The sequence below is a fragment of the Anser cygnoides genome, chromosome 10, assembly GCF_040182565.1.
Source record: "Anser cygnoides isolate HZ-2024a breed goose chromosome 10, Taihu_goose_T2T_genome, whole genome shotgun sequence".
Lineage (NCBI taxonomy): Eukaryota > Metazoa > Chordata > Aves > Anseriformes > Anatidae > Anser > Anser cygnoides.
This window is the reverse complement of record NC_089882.1, coordinates 3942151-3956042: the sequence shown is the minus strand read 5'-3', so window position 1 is coordinate 3956042 and position 13892 is coordinate 3942151. Positions and strand designations below refer to the sequence as shown.

The window sequence follows — 13892 nt, the reverse complement described above, 5'->3', positions numbered from 1 at the left end:
GACACCGCGCACCTGGCAGCGGCTCCGGCTCCAGGCAGCGCCTCGTCCCGGCCTCGTCCCATGGAAAGGCACCGAACCTCTCCCCGTGGGCAAGGCCTGAGAGCCGCCAGGCCAGGCGCTGGAGCTTCGTCCCAGCTGCTAGAGACGGGTGAAGGAGCTCGGCCCCGTCTCCTCGTGGCTGCCCTGGGTCCGGGGGGAGGCTTTGGGCTGTGTTTGTTGGCTCCTCCTGGCCTCGGAGGCTGTGGTGTGGGCCGGGTGCGTGGGCACAAAGCCCCGCCAGTGAGGTGGATGGGGTTAATGGCTGCGTGCCATCGCGGCCCGGCCGGCCTTCGGTGGCCTCCTCTCTGCGTGCCGCTCATGGACGCTGGGAATCTTTAATAATTTACCCCGAGCAGACAGGACGTGCGCACATGTGCACGGCGCGTGGGCACGGCGCTGGCGTTTCAGGTTTTCATGGTGCAGATGAGTCCCAAAACCCAGCGGGAGGTGACGGGCCTGAGCGGGACGGTGCTGAGCCGTCCCCGCACCTCCGAGCCCCGCGAGGTTCGCGTCGCACGGCGATAACGCAGCGACCGACCCGCACACGGCTGCTGCATGTGTGTGTCTGGGGACTCCATACGTCCTGGCGCTTGTGTTTGTTTTAATTACGGCTAAATATTGATCTCACTGAAGGCAGCTGCACTTAACCCCCTTTTGGGGACAACATTTGGTGCTCAGCGCAGTCACGTTTCGGATCCTCGTTAACTGCTGGATTTCCAGCTCGTTTCCACAGCCCTCACCCCGCTTCATCTCCGTCTTCTGTCCCACCTCAGCCGAGGGTGGGAGGGCGCGCAGGAGCCTCAGAAACCCGGTGACGGAGGAAAGAGCTGTAAAAAAACAAGTGGAAGAGATAACATTTGTACAGGAAGCCAGCGCTAATTACGGGCTGGGTATTTTCTCGCCGGCGTGGCGCGGCGCCAGGAGGACAGGTGAAGCTGCTGGGGCAGAGCAGCCCTCGTCCGCTCCCCGCGGGGCCGGGGGGCTCCGTGCCCCTCGCCGGGGCCGCCCAGCTCCTCCGGCAGCTCCCTGCTCCCCGCAGGGCCGGGTAGGGCTGGGCAGGGGTTGGGGGAGCCACGGGGCCGCGGGGAGACCCCGACCCCGACCCCAACCCCGGCCCCGGCGGCATCGCGCCAAGGTGCCCGCAGCCCGTGGCGGCGGGCCGCGCCGAGTTCCCCTGCCTTGTTTTCATGGTCTCACCCAGCTCTGACCTGCCTCAAATGTTGACACAATGTCACGTTTCCGACTGCAGTCTTTCATGTGCAGCCGGAGGCTAAATACGGCTGCTGGTTCCTGGAAAAAGACGTGCCTGGCACCCTTTCAGCAGAAACCCGATCCCCATGCAGGCTTGGCACAACAGCTGAATAACATGGCAATAACTCTTTCAGCAGCATTTCAACCCATAAATAGGGCTTCCCGAGCAACTCCTTGAAGGAAGGCAAGGAAGATACACTCTTTTTTTTTTTTTTTCTTTTCGTTTTTCAAAAAAAAAAAAAGGAAAAGAAAGCCAGAGTGCGAGAAAAGCGAATAGGAGGAAGCAGCCTGGTTAGAAGCAGATCAAAGGAAATCGTGGAGATGCTGAACGTGGTCTGGTGAATACGAACACAGGACTGCCTCAAAAGGAAAGCAATGCTCGTGAATTTTTTACTGTCTCAGTCCCGTTTTCTGCCAGCCCTGTGGCAGTGGGATAAGAGCCTTCCTGAAAGCGAGGACCCTCCCTAACCCCGGCGAGGACACAGACACACATAATTTTAGCTTTTCACCACCTGTTTGGAAAGCTCCTGTAGCTGAGCGCTATGGGACTGGATGGTTTTTACAGGCATGTACCCCAGGAGCTGCTTATTTGCATTATGCATGGACCAGGGCCTAAAATAATCTGCAGTGACGCACATTTTTTGCTGTGATTTTTTTTTCCTTTTTTTTTTTTCTTTTTTTTTTCTTTCAGGACTCCATTTTTTGTGACTTTTCAGGAACAGGCGCCCAGAAGGGGACTAGGCCCCGGGCTCCCCAGCCCCGGAGGCAGCGTGGCCGGGCCCACCAGGGAGCGGGGGCTCGGCCCCCCGGCCGTGACATGGCCACGCGGGGAGAGGTGCCCTTCTGCGCTGCCCTGGCTTTCATCTGCAAAGCATGTAGCTGCAAGTGCCGAGTGTTTACAAATGCAGGCATTGCAAGATCCCTTGAACTGTGTCCTAGTACAAAAGAGGCTTTGAAACAAGAAACACGTTGTCATGGCATGTTCCAGGCCAGCAGCACCAGACTGAACCAGATAATTGCTGTTTCTGCTTTAGCTGCTTCATTGTGGAAGAAGCCGTCGGTCTTGAGCAAGCCTCCTTCCCTGCAGACGGCCGGGGCGCTGGGGGGGGGGCACGGGGCAGGCCGGGCGCTCTGCACCCTCCTCGTCCCCCGCCCGTGCTTCTTGCCAGCAAAGTCACGGCGCTGGGCTCAGGCTGTGAAACCGTAGCCGGAGGAGCCGGGGCGCTGACCCTCGCTGCGTGACCCGGGTTAGCGATGCCCAGCCCTGGCTCAGGGCGCGCTGCGGCAGCCGGGGAATGCGTCCCTCGCCACCCGCCGCGCGCCGGCCTTCTCCCCGGCCCCGCTCGGGGAGCCGGGTGGCACCGCCGAGGTACCCGAGTAGCTCTCGGCGGCCGCTGGCCCTGCGAAAACTGCTGGCGGGGCACACGGCGGCTCTGCCCCGTTACACACGGCGGGGGGGACACTGAGGGTGGGTGGCGAGAGGGGCCGGCGCTGGGACCCGCCCAGGTCACTCGCGGTGGGATTCGAGAAATGGAGGTGGGATTTGCGTCTGGAATTTTGAAATAAGGCGTTTCTTACACATCTCCCTTTCTCCTGGGCGTGTGTCTGCTCTGGGCACCTCTCTCCATGAAGCCAGATACTGCCCTTATGCCCGGTGGCTTTGGAAACCGTGCAGCAGCCGAACTGTTTGGTTAGTGCTGGTGGCTATGTGAGCGTCGATAGAAACTGCAGGACCAGGGAGGGCCGGGGAACACCAACAAAACAGAGGTGGCCGGGCAGGGCGCAGGCACCTAGCAGGGCTGGTGCGGGTTGGGCACGCCGGGCTTGGTCGGGTCGGGAGGGCTTGGCTGGGTCCCCACCCTGACCTCTGCCTTTTGCTCCGTTACTCAGCACAGGATGCCGTTTTATTATTTTTCTGAACACCACCTTGGTGCAAACCGGTGACAACGGCCCGTAATCACCAGCGCCGTCTCAGAGGAATGGGTCGTTGCTCTGCTCTCTGCCATCCGGCTTCCCTCCCAGCCCCGGGGGCTGCCCCCTTCCCCTCCGCCGGAGCCGTCCGCCTGCCCTTGGGGCAGCCAGAGGGAAAGGCAAAGGTAAATTCTGGTGTAAAGCACTGATGAACATGCAGACAGCGATTCCTGGAATATTACTTATCCTCGTCACAGGGTACATGCGGAGTTCGTGTCGGCGCTTTGCCCGAGGATATACACAACACGAACGTGGATCTGAGCAGCTTATGGAAGATTTAACTCTTATTTCTATTCTCGACAGCGAGTCATTAGCACGGTGATGGCAACGTTAAAGGGCCTTCCCCAGCGCTATCATCTTGCTGCATCTGGTGCTTGGAAGCCTGCCTGGATAGCTTCACTGCAGCTATCGACTGGTGCACGGCAGGGGCAATATTTCATTCCGCACGGGAGCAGTCGCCGGCGGTTATCGTGGGGCGCTAGCACGGGTCGTGGAATCGGTGTGACTCGTGGCAAAACGCGACCTTTGGGCGCGCAGAGCTTGCAGCACGCTGCGTGTGTGTGGCGTGCGGCACGGTGGGCGCGGGGCGCGGCGAGCCGTCCCTGCCGCGGCACCGCGCTGAGCGGACCCCAGGCTTGCTCCCCCCTGCCCCGGGGAAGCGGTGGGAGGTCTGTCCCTGCCCCCGGTGAGTGCTGGACCACAGCCAGCTTTTACTTCGCAGGACAAATTATTGCGTGGGATTAACGAGTGAGAGGGACCCTGCTCCCTGCTCGGGGCTCCATGGCAGGGAGGTTGCCTTGGGGTGCTGGGGGGGTGGCGAGGGCACCCCCGGCACTGCTGCCTCCCGCTCCCCCTGTGCATTTGAACCCCCTCGGGGTGTGACTGGGGCCAGACCGTGGTCAGGACCGCATCCTGTGAGAGCACAGCACTGCCAGCCAGGCTGGGGGCACTGCTCCCCGGGGTGCAGGCTAACGGCGCCGTGCTGGGCGCTCCCTGGTTCAGCCCTCTGAGCAAAATTACGCCGCTGCGTCGGGACAAGGCACGCGGGGTGACTGCGAATTGGTACCAAATTAAAAACCTGAACAAGCGCCGGGAGCCGGGAGGAGGCTTGGGCGCCGAGCATGGCGGTCAGCAGCCCGCTGGGGAGGGGTTTTCTCTGGTTCTTGATTTCAGGCAGGCGTCTGACTGCGCGCCCGCACCCGCTGCCCTCGGGCCGAGTTCCCCTTGTGGTCTCCCAGCACCTCCAGGCTGTGGGCGCGATCCCGGCGGGGCCGTGCCAGTCCCAGACCCCGCGGGCACCCAGCCCCTGCGGCCGGGGTGACTCAGGGCCCTCCCCGTGCTGCTGGGGAACTGAAGCCATCTGTTTATCATGGAAAAACTGCTCTTTGCTGCAATTCAAACGGAAACTTCCCAGAATGACTGTCTCAGAGCTTTCCCCTTGAATCACCATCTCTCCGAAGAGCAGCTTTCGAAGATGATGCCCTCAGGAAGGCTTTCGGTGGCCTTGGCCGTGCCGCGGTGTGACCGAGGCCCATCCCAGCCTCTTTTTGGGCCCGCTGCTACCGGAGCACCCCTGCCCAGCACAGCCGGGCTGCTGCAGCTGGCAGTGCTGGGGGAACGGGGCCGGGATGTGGGATCCCCTGGGGACCTTGGGCTGGGGCTCAGCTCGGGCGCTGCGCCTGGCTTTGGGGCCGTAGGGCACAGCAGGAGCTTGCACCGGGAGGGACGGGTACGTGACCAGCACGGAGGGACGGGGGCGCTGATGGCAGCACCTCACAAGGGCCGTGCGCTCCTTTTCCCTGCCCGCTGGCTGCCCGTCACCCTTTCCATGGTTTAAATGAGCGTCCAAAGGTCACGGCAAATTCAGCCTCTGCCCAGCGGCTCACGTCCTCGAATGAATAAGCAGTGGGTGTGCAGCGCCTGAGTCAAACCTCCCCTGCTGCACACCCGCCGAGCGCTTCCCATCACGTGCCAGCCGGCCACGCGGGGCCCCGGGGGATGCTCGCCCCGAGGGATGTGCTCCTGGGGCCACCCCGGCCCCGAAGCTTCCCCCACGGGGTGTTTGGGGGTGTGCAGCCCCAGCTGCGTGTAATGGTCTGAGTTATCAGCCGTGGCGCACCGGGGAAAGACGTGAACCGCCCGTGTGTCGCAAGGGGGCAGGCGGCCACGCAGCTGGGCGGGTGACGGGGCACGAGGGCAGGTTGTTACGCCTGGGTTATTTCCTCCGCTGGCGTCTGCGCGGAGCTGCCGCCGTGTTTTCTGCATTTACTCGTTTTGCTCACTTCCAGGTGTTCCTGCGGGGCTTGTCCCCGACGCAGCAGAGCAGCCCGTCCCCGTGCTGTGGCACTGCGACATCCCCGGGGCTGCTGGTGGGAAACTGAGGCACCGCAGGGCCCAGATCTCGCAGGCGCTGGGCACGCTTTGCTCCCGGGGCTCGGCACGTTCACCGAGGTTGCGCAGACACGCAGAGGCTGCAGGGGTGAGCGTGTCCCCACTGCAGAGAGCTGCCACAAACTGCCCTGAGCCTGCCGGAGCCGTGGCCCCGCTGCACCGAGCGTGCCGGCAGCTGTTCGGAGCATCCCCTCCGGCAGCACCCGTGGGACTCTCCCTCCCCCGGGGGCCCCATCCAGCCGGTTTGGGCGCTCGTCCCTCTCTGGTGGCTGGGACCCAGCGGGAGCTTGCCCCGGGGCGAAGGCGGCCGGGGACAGGCGCTGGTCCCTGGGGCACAGGCAGGTGTCGGGGCCGGTGCCCAGGGGGGGCCCCGCTGATCCCCTTTTTTGCTCCGGCGAGGCCGGGCGCTGCCACGCGCGTGACCAGCACGAGCCCCGGCGGCTGCGTGCCGGTGAGGCACCGACCACAGGGGGGTTTTCCAGCTGCAGCCGGGCTCTGGCAAACACCTGGGCACCTGAGGCCAGGAGGCATTTGCAACGCGGGCGTTTGAACCCAGGAGTGAGGCGAAGGCGGTTATGAGGAGGCCGGGAGATGGAGATCTCCGTGCGGATCCTGGAGCCGCTCAGAAGAAAGATGAGTCAAAGGATTCCTGAAATTATTACGGCTGCGAGGGACGGCAGCGCCGGCACATCCACTGTCAGCAGAACTGCCAGGCTGCCTTGGACAGCTGCTAGCGCTTGCAGGTTAATAAGACATATTAGGCAATTTCCCATTAAAAATGTTTATGTAAATGTATAAATATTCATTTATACGGAACTCGCCTGGCCCTCTGCACGCGGAGCGGTGTCGGGGAGGACGTGAATTGCTGTAAATCTATCGAAGAGCTCAGGGACTGAAGTTGCCCTCGCTGTCCCCCAGCAGCCCCACGGGGCTGAGCTCGGCTCCTCGCAGCACCCGCCCTGCGCCGCGCTCCCCGCCGGGCTGCACGGGGCCGCCGCGGGACCTGCGCCACGTCCCTCCCTGCTGCAGCTGGCGGAGGGCAGGGTTTTCCCTGGTGTGATTTCCCAATGGCCACAGGAAGAGCAAGCACAGACCCGAGCTGGATTAAATCAAAGGAAATTTTTTTTTTTTTTTCATTTGCTGTCTTACGCGCTGACCACTAAACCACATCCTTCGAGCTTGAGACCAGCACAGTGAAACAAAAACTAGGCCAGGGCTTTTTGCTCTTTTTTTTTTTCCCCCCTAGTGTTCCTCCCAGTGCTAGCGATGGGGGAACCCCTCCGTCAGCTGCTGCGGCCTCCCCTCGAGCAGCGCGGTCCTGCCGGGTCCTGCTGGCCCTATCGAGCCGAGTTCTGCGTTTTGCTCAGTGACCCCAGCTGCTGGATCCAGCGGGGCCCCGGGCAGCGGGATGCACGTGGGACGTGGCTCCCCGCGTTTGGCCAGCACGGATCGCCAGCTGCTTTGGCAGAGCAGAAAGCGAGCAAGCACCTCGCGTCCCCCTGGGGCGACCCAGAGCTCCTGCGCTCCCCGAGCTCCAGGCAGCCTGGAGCTCCCCCCCCGCTGAGCCAAGCACTCGCAGCTCCACGTGCAAGCCGGTAACTGCAGATTATGCTCACGGAGCATCAGGGGGAGCAAATACAGAGCAGTGCTAAGCAATGACGCCCTGGCAGATCATGTTGCCGGTGCCTAATGAGAAGCAGCGCGGGGATTGCACTCGGCTGCCACCCGAGCGCATCGAGCAGCCGGGCGTTTCGCAGGCTGGGGGGGAACCGCCGGCGGAGAGCCGCGGGCGCTGGCAGAAGCGGAGGCTGCAGCAGGACACCTGCCCCTTCCCGACGGCTTGGGAGCATCGGGTTGTGATCCGGCTGCATGGGGAAGTTCTCACGTTTAAAGAACAGACAGCAGCTTTATTGGTTTAGTTTGCAAACCAAAACCAGCCGGGAGTTTCTGAAGTGTCTGCCATCCCCGCAGAGAGCTGTTTAGTCATGCCTTGTGTGCATGCATGTGAGACAGAGTGCAGGGGAGGGAGTCTCTAGGACTTTGCAAAGATTAAAGATTTATGCTGACCCTTGAATCTGATCCAAGACTACTAATCTGCCCTGATCCTATCGTCGGCTCTGGGTGGATCTATTTCACTTTCCTTTATGGTATTCCTGAGTCACTCCACTCCCACTCCAGGCCAGCCCAGTGGGAATGGGAAGCACTACCACATATTTGTTTGGGTTTGCATTTAAAGCTTTGGCCCTGTAGTGGGTGCAGCTCATAAAGGAAACCAGCGTGGATAAGATATGGGTGAGCTGAATGCTTGGAAACCACTCCCAAGCCCAAGCTGAAGTGGTTAGAAATCAAGGTGGAGTGATGTGCGGAAGGCACAATGCTTGGCAGCTACGCCCAGCATGTGAGAAAGGCATCTAAACCCGAGGTGGTAAGGTAGGCAGAGCATCGGGCGTGCTCCAGAGGGAGACCTCGGGGCTTCGCAAGGTCTTTAAAGGGGACAGAGGGGGTCTCGGCCCCCTCTGCCCCCTCTCCTGCTCTGCCCCTTCCGCCCCTCGCCAGCCCCCAGAGGTGCCTGGCTCTGCCCTCAGACCTCCTGCTGCTCGCGCCCCACCGCCAGGTACCGAAACGCTCCCGAAGGCGGCTGGGGCTTTACTGTGAAAAGCGAAGCGCAGAGGGAAATACAGGCGTGATTGTGCTGAAGGCAGAATTAATCTGCTCTGCCCTTGCAAAAAAAAAGGTGTGGCAGAAAGAGAAACACGAGCTCGCCGCCCCCGCGCGCCTCTCCTCGGCCTCGGCCCCACGCGTGGATTCCTCTGGAGGAAGGCAGGGGCCGAGGGCAGCTCCTGCCCGCTGGCAGCTGGGGGCCGGGGGCAGCAGCGTGGCAGCGGGGCTGGCAGGCTGGCCGGCGAGCCAGCAGGGCCCGCGTCTGAACTGGCCGGAGACGGAGAGCGCGGCGTATCCGATTTCAGCCCCCCTGGGACATCCTGTTCTCCCGATAACCGATGATATGTAAATATAGCAAATGCAAAGCGAGGCACTTTCCTACCATGCCTCGCTCAGGCTGCATATAGAAGGGGGCTGAAACCTAGCAGCACAGTTGGAAACACCCATCTGCAACTGTTAAATAGGCATCGTGTTTTATTTTTAGGTTAAAATGAAGTTCCTGTTTGTAAGGCCAGAAGGGTTACAGGAAAAAAAAAATGATGAAGCGGGATCATTTACTGCTATTTTTCTTTTCACGTGTCCTTCCTTCCTTCCTCCCTCCTGAGAAATAGGATGTAGAACATCACCCTTCCAGCCTGCAACATTCGTTAACAGCGAAGCTGGTTCTGATCCCTTCCAACAGGACCATTACGCCTTGTGTAACAAAAGACACCGGGCTGCCTGACTATGCCAATTAGCCCCGATGTCTAGTTGCTACATGAAGGCGCTTATCTCATGTAAATTAAACGCTGCCTTAACACTGACTCTTACTTCCTTTCTCTTTCGTCAGACTTTTGGGCTGCCCTGCCAGGCAGGGGTGAAGGGCAGGTCAGGCGGGAGGCACGAGCATCCCTCGCCTCCCGACAGCCCGATCCCCCCGTGCCTCGTCAGGACAGACAGAAACGACATGAAGCCTTTGGCCATGTCAGCCAAACGAGCTGTTCTAACTAGCGAATCTGGGTGCTAATTAGTCTGCCGTTCAATTAATTGACCCAGCACCCAGGCCTCCTGTGTTAGGGGGGGTGGAACTGGATGAGCTTTAAGGCCCCTTCCAATCCGAGCTGTTCTGTAATTTCATGGTTTCTCCTTCTAGCTGGGGTCTTCTAGGATTTATGGAGCGGGAGCATTTTGGCAGGTGCCTGCAGAGTTTTCTCCTTTCGGTGCCCCAGGAGGGAAGGTAATCGTGAGCTGGCAGGAGGGGAAGGGAGAGCTGCTGGGAATTCCCAGCCCAGGGTTTTCAGGAGCCTTGGTGCGTGGATTAGGTTGCTTGTACACACTGTCGTGAAGGAAACAGGCAGCTTGCTAGTGCCCTTGCACTTTAGTTTAATAAAGCAGGATCGGTCTGGTGGGAAAAAGGCGTGGTGGGATTTAGGCTGTGCGAGTCGTGTGCGTGGTGCTGCAGCAGGGCTGGCTGGGGAGGGGGCGTGCAGCCCCCACATCGCCTCTCCCCCACGCTCTTCTCTTTTTAACCGTGGTTTCTGAGTGCCTGCACCATCAGATGAGCTTTAGTTGGGACTAAGTTTATGAAAAATCTGTATGCAGATTCCTGCACTAAATTCTGGAGCCCAGATTTTCAGAACTAGGAGTGCCCTGGGTCTAGGGGACCCCAGCCCGCTTGGTCTGGGAGCGCTGGGGGCTGCTTTGGCCCTAGGTCAAGACCCACATAAACTGAGAAAGGATAAAGAGAGGGGTGGATAGCACACACCGAGAGAAGGGGCAAATTAATATCTGGTACAGCCTCTGAAGGGAAACTAGATCCTTCTGCTTCTGATTTTAATGAGAAAAGCCCCAGTGGAAATTTTAAATCTGGATCTGCATCAACTCCTCAAAGTTCAGGGAGTTTAGGACAACGAGTTCGGTCCAGTCCATCGTGCGAGAGAGCTATCTGCGAAATTCACAGCATAACGTGTTTTTTTTTTTTTTTCTTTTTTTTTTTTTTTCCAGTGATGGGTTCTGCCAAAGATGAGTGCTTGGATGTGAGGCATTTTTCTTCTTTTTCATCCCTTTTGCTAATTTAATTCCCAGATCTAAATCTAATTTTTCCGTCTCAGACTCCTATGACCTGGGATGTATTGTTTGCAGTTATGAAACTGTTGTGGCTTTGTCACTCCCAGCATTGCCCGATGAAACATCTGCAGTGTTTACCTGTCTGCAACAGCAACAGCCCGGTGTGGGGAGGCCTCAAGGTTAGGGGCTGGGCAGGTTTGTTGCTAAATTGAGCCAAAGCTTTCTGATGTGATAGCAAGCAAATCATTACATTGCTCCTCTTCTGCATTTCTTTGTTATTAAAAGAAAATAAAACCCTACTAGTTTTTGTGATATGCTCAAATGTGCCACTGAGGAGGGCCGTGAGCAACCAGGAGGATTTTCTGAGGAGCCTGGGAGCAGTGTGGCACAGAAGCCACGCACTGGGCTCTCCCTTATTTTCATTCTTTCTTATTTTCTTGGTTGTAGAATAAGAGATAATCAGCGATGCTCTGCAGCAGGCTTTTGTGTGCGGCATTACAGTAAAATCCTAAATTCCCTTTCCTGCTCATGCATACAAAGCAGGAAGAACTAACATGGCTGCAGACTGTTTCTGTTTTCAGCTGACTTAGCCAAGGAGAAAACAACTGGGTGGCTGAAAGAAAGAAAGCATTTGGTGGGAAACAACCCTGGAGCACAGCTCCAACGTGATGGCACGTGAGGTGTCCAGCGTCCTGAGATGCCCGTGCTCCCAGAAATGTCAACTGCCAGAGGAGACAGCAAGGGACAATGAGGAAAACCAGAGCATGCAGGATCTGATGGATGAGAGACTTCTTCCTCCTCAGAGCTGGGTGCTCCCTTCTGCTCCTGGTTCCAGCACTGACACAGGGAAAGTTCCTCCTGGCCAATTTAGGGCTGCTGTTAGGTACTGTGGCGGCGAGCCAGGAATTCGGCTAGTGTAAATCAGCGCAGCTCGGCGGGCTTGGTTCAAGCGAGGATGTTCGTACCCGGGGATGAGCTGCTGCTGCTGCCCAAACCAAGGGCAGGGACTCTGGCCCCTGCACCTGGACATGCCCTCCTTTAGGGCAGGGCAGGTTCTCCATGGCAGAGAGCCTTGCAGTGATACCTGAGCAAAGCCCGACGCCTCCCTGTGCATCGTTTCATGGTCTGTGGACCTGCAGGAGAAACCTCACCTTGCCCACAGCCTGGGGTCTGTGCCTGGCTCTGGGCACGTGGCTTTTCCTGCCCCTGCCTCAGCACCCCGACTGCATGACGCTCTGTGAGGCACTTTGAATATCACTGATTAAAAAGTATTAAATGAGACCGTCTGGTCCCTCGGGCACGTTGCGCAGCCACGGCAGCTGGGCACAAACACCCCTCCGGCTCCCTCGTTTTGAAGCTTCACCCAATTCCCAGGATTATTCCCCCTTGTCTGTGACAACGTGGAAAGGCGCTGGGGCGACACGAGGCCAAGTGTCGCTGCGTGCCCCCAGCCATCTCCTGCCGGCACCTGGGGCCGATGAAACCCCTCGCTGTGGATTTATGCCGGGTGCTGCAGAGATGTGCTGGGGGGCGAGGGGATTTGGGGAGGCTGAGGTGAGGTGAGGTGAGGCCGGGGCGAGGCTGAGGCTGAAGCTTTGGAGGCCCCAGGCGAGGAGCACGGTTTGGGTGAGGTTGCACCCCCACCTGCTGGATAAGCCAAGCAAGGACAGGAGAGAGGCCTCCTGCCGGGGACAAGCGGGGCGAGAAAAGGAGAAAATTAATACTCGAGGAGGGCAAAGCAGCCCCGGCTTCCTGGTGTCTGCGGGGGCACAGGGCGGAGACCCCGCTGCCCGCCCGGGGAGCTGGGTGTCCCCATGGGGTGACACTGAGTTGGGTGCTGGGTGTCCCCACGGGGTGACACTGAGTTGGGTGCTGGGTGTCCCCACGGGGTGACACTGAGCGGGTCCAGGCCATGAGGGGACCGTGACCCGGGCTGCGAGGGCCTGGACGCGTGGAGCAGGCCGAGCAGAGCTGCTCCATGCTGCTTCGTGCCCAGGTGGTGCCGAGGGGCCACGGCCAGAGGGTGCTGAGGTACAGAACCGGTGGCCTTGGTGGGACTTAAACGTGTAGAGGAACCCGAACCACAGGTGCCCAGATTTATCAGCAATGGTGCCACAGGGCCATCTATGCTCCGTGATCTATGTGACCAGCACCCTCGCAGCGAGCGGGCAGAAGCCCTGGGAAGGAAAACAATGCCGTTTTGAGGCACAGGGCCTCCCCCAGGACCTCTAGGAGGCTGCTGCTGTGGGTTTTCCCTTGGTGTTGGCTTCCTCTAAATTCAGTAGTACACGTGTCTGCACCAATCTGGAGGCTCAGGGCTCCGTGCCCTTCTTGCAGAGGCTCACTTGGAGACTGTTGGTGGCTACACTTAGCACTGGAAGAATGTTTTTCTTTTTTTTTTTTCTTTTTGGATTTTAAATCTAAATTGTAGAGAGGGTGAAATGGTGTGACTTAGCTGGCGAAGGCCCTGACTGTGCAATAAATCTGCAAGCATGGGCTGGCTTTTTTACAGGGGTCTGTGCAAGTGCCAAGGTCTCTGCTAATAAATCTGACTGGAAAACCAGGAGGAAACTTTTTAAAAAAACTTATTGCTAACAGCAGGCTCCTTTTTTAACCATCATTTTTTCCCCTCTCTCTTCTGCTGATTCATGCTCCTGTTGCCTCGCCGCGGGGAGACTCCAGCATTCCTGAAGGTCATCACTTGCATGCAGCAGCTCACGCTGCAAAGTGTTTGCCAGCATCTACCAAGTCAGAATGCTAAAGGGACTGCGATCATTTATCTTTTTCATTGCCAGCAATGGAAAAACTTGCATCTTGCCAGCCTCTTAGCTGCCACGTTTCCAGCCTGCTAGGGTACCAGAAGGCAGAAGGGGTGCACGAAAGGCAGTTCCTCCTGGCAAACCTGATGCCAGGTCGCCTCACTGCTGTGGCAGCCCAAGGATTTCCACCTGGGCTCACCTATGGGCAGTCCCCTCGGAGATCAGGAAAACCTAGAGCCCCAGGAGGCACCCACCTGGCAGCGCAGCCCGTCCCTCAGCCAAGTATGCAAGACGCTGGGGAACGAGATAGTGGTGTACAGGTTGGGTTTCCTGCAGGCGTCGCAGCGCTGCCTGCGGCCTCAGCTTCCCTCGCCAGTGCCTCCCTCCCCTTTTGCGTCCCTCCTCCCCAGGATGGGAAAGGCTTTACGCTGTCCTGTGCGACAGAAGGGAGGCAGGATTGAAAGGCACGCTATCAGCATTCAAATATCTCTAAGAAAATACAAATTATGTTTTAATTTTCAATGCATTTCTCACTTTTAATGGCAAAGGAATACTTCTGTTTTAGCTCAAACAATAATAGCACAACAGACAACTTTCTTTCTGAGAAAAGGTGTGGGGAAAACACAGTGAAATCCTTCCTTTACTCTGTTAGTATTTCCACTGTGGCAGTACCCAAAAGTCCCAGAAAAGAGCAAGCAAGCCCTGGGTACAAGTGCGGGAAGCCACGGGTCACTGCCCCCAGTGCGCCCGGCCACACCAGGTGTCACAGGCTGC

The 13892-nt window shown here is 58.6% G+C and overlaps 1 long non-coding RNA gene across 4 annotated transcripts; it reads left to right on the top strand.

The window, feature by feature from the left end:
• The first annotated feature begins 1066 nt into the window (after positions 1 to 1066).
• LOC106036753 (uncharacterized) lies at positions 1067 to 13892 on the top strand. Of its 4 annotated transcripts, none has more exons than XR_010834004.1 (3): positions 1097 to 9487; positions 10297 to 10328; positions 10807 to 13892. It is a non-coding gene; the product is annotated as an uncharacterized lncRNA (long non-coding RNA). The 4 variants fall into 4 exon arrangements; XR_010834003.1 differs by having other exon boundaries at positions 1097 to 9529; XR_010834002.1 differs by lacking the exon at positions 10297 to 10328 and having other exon boundaries at positions 1067 to 9487.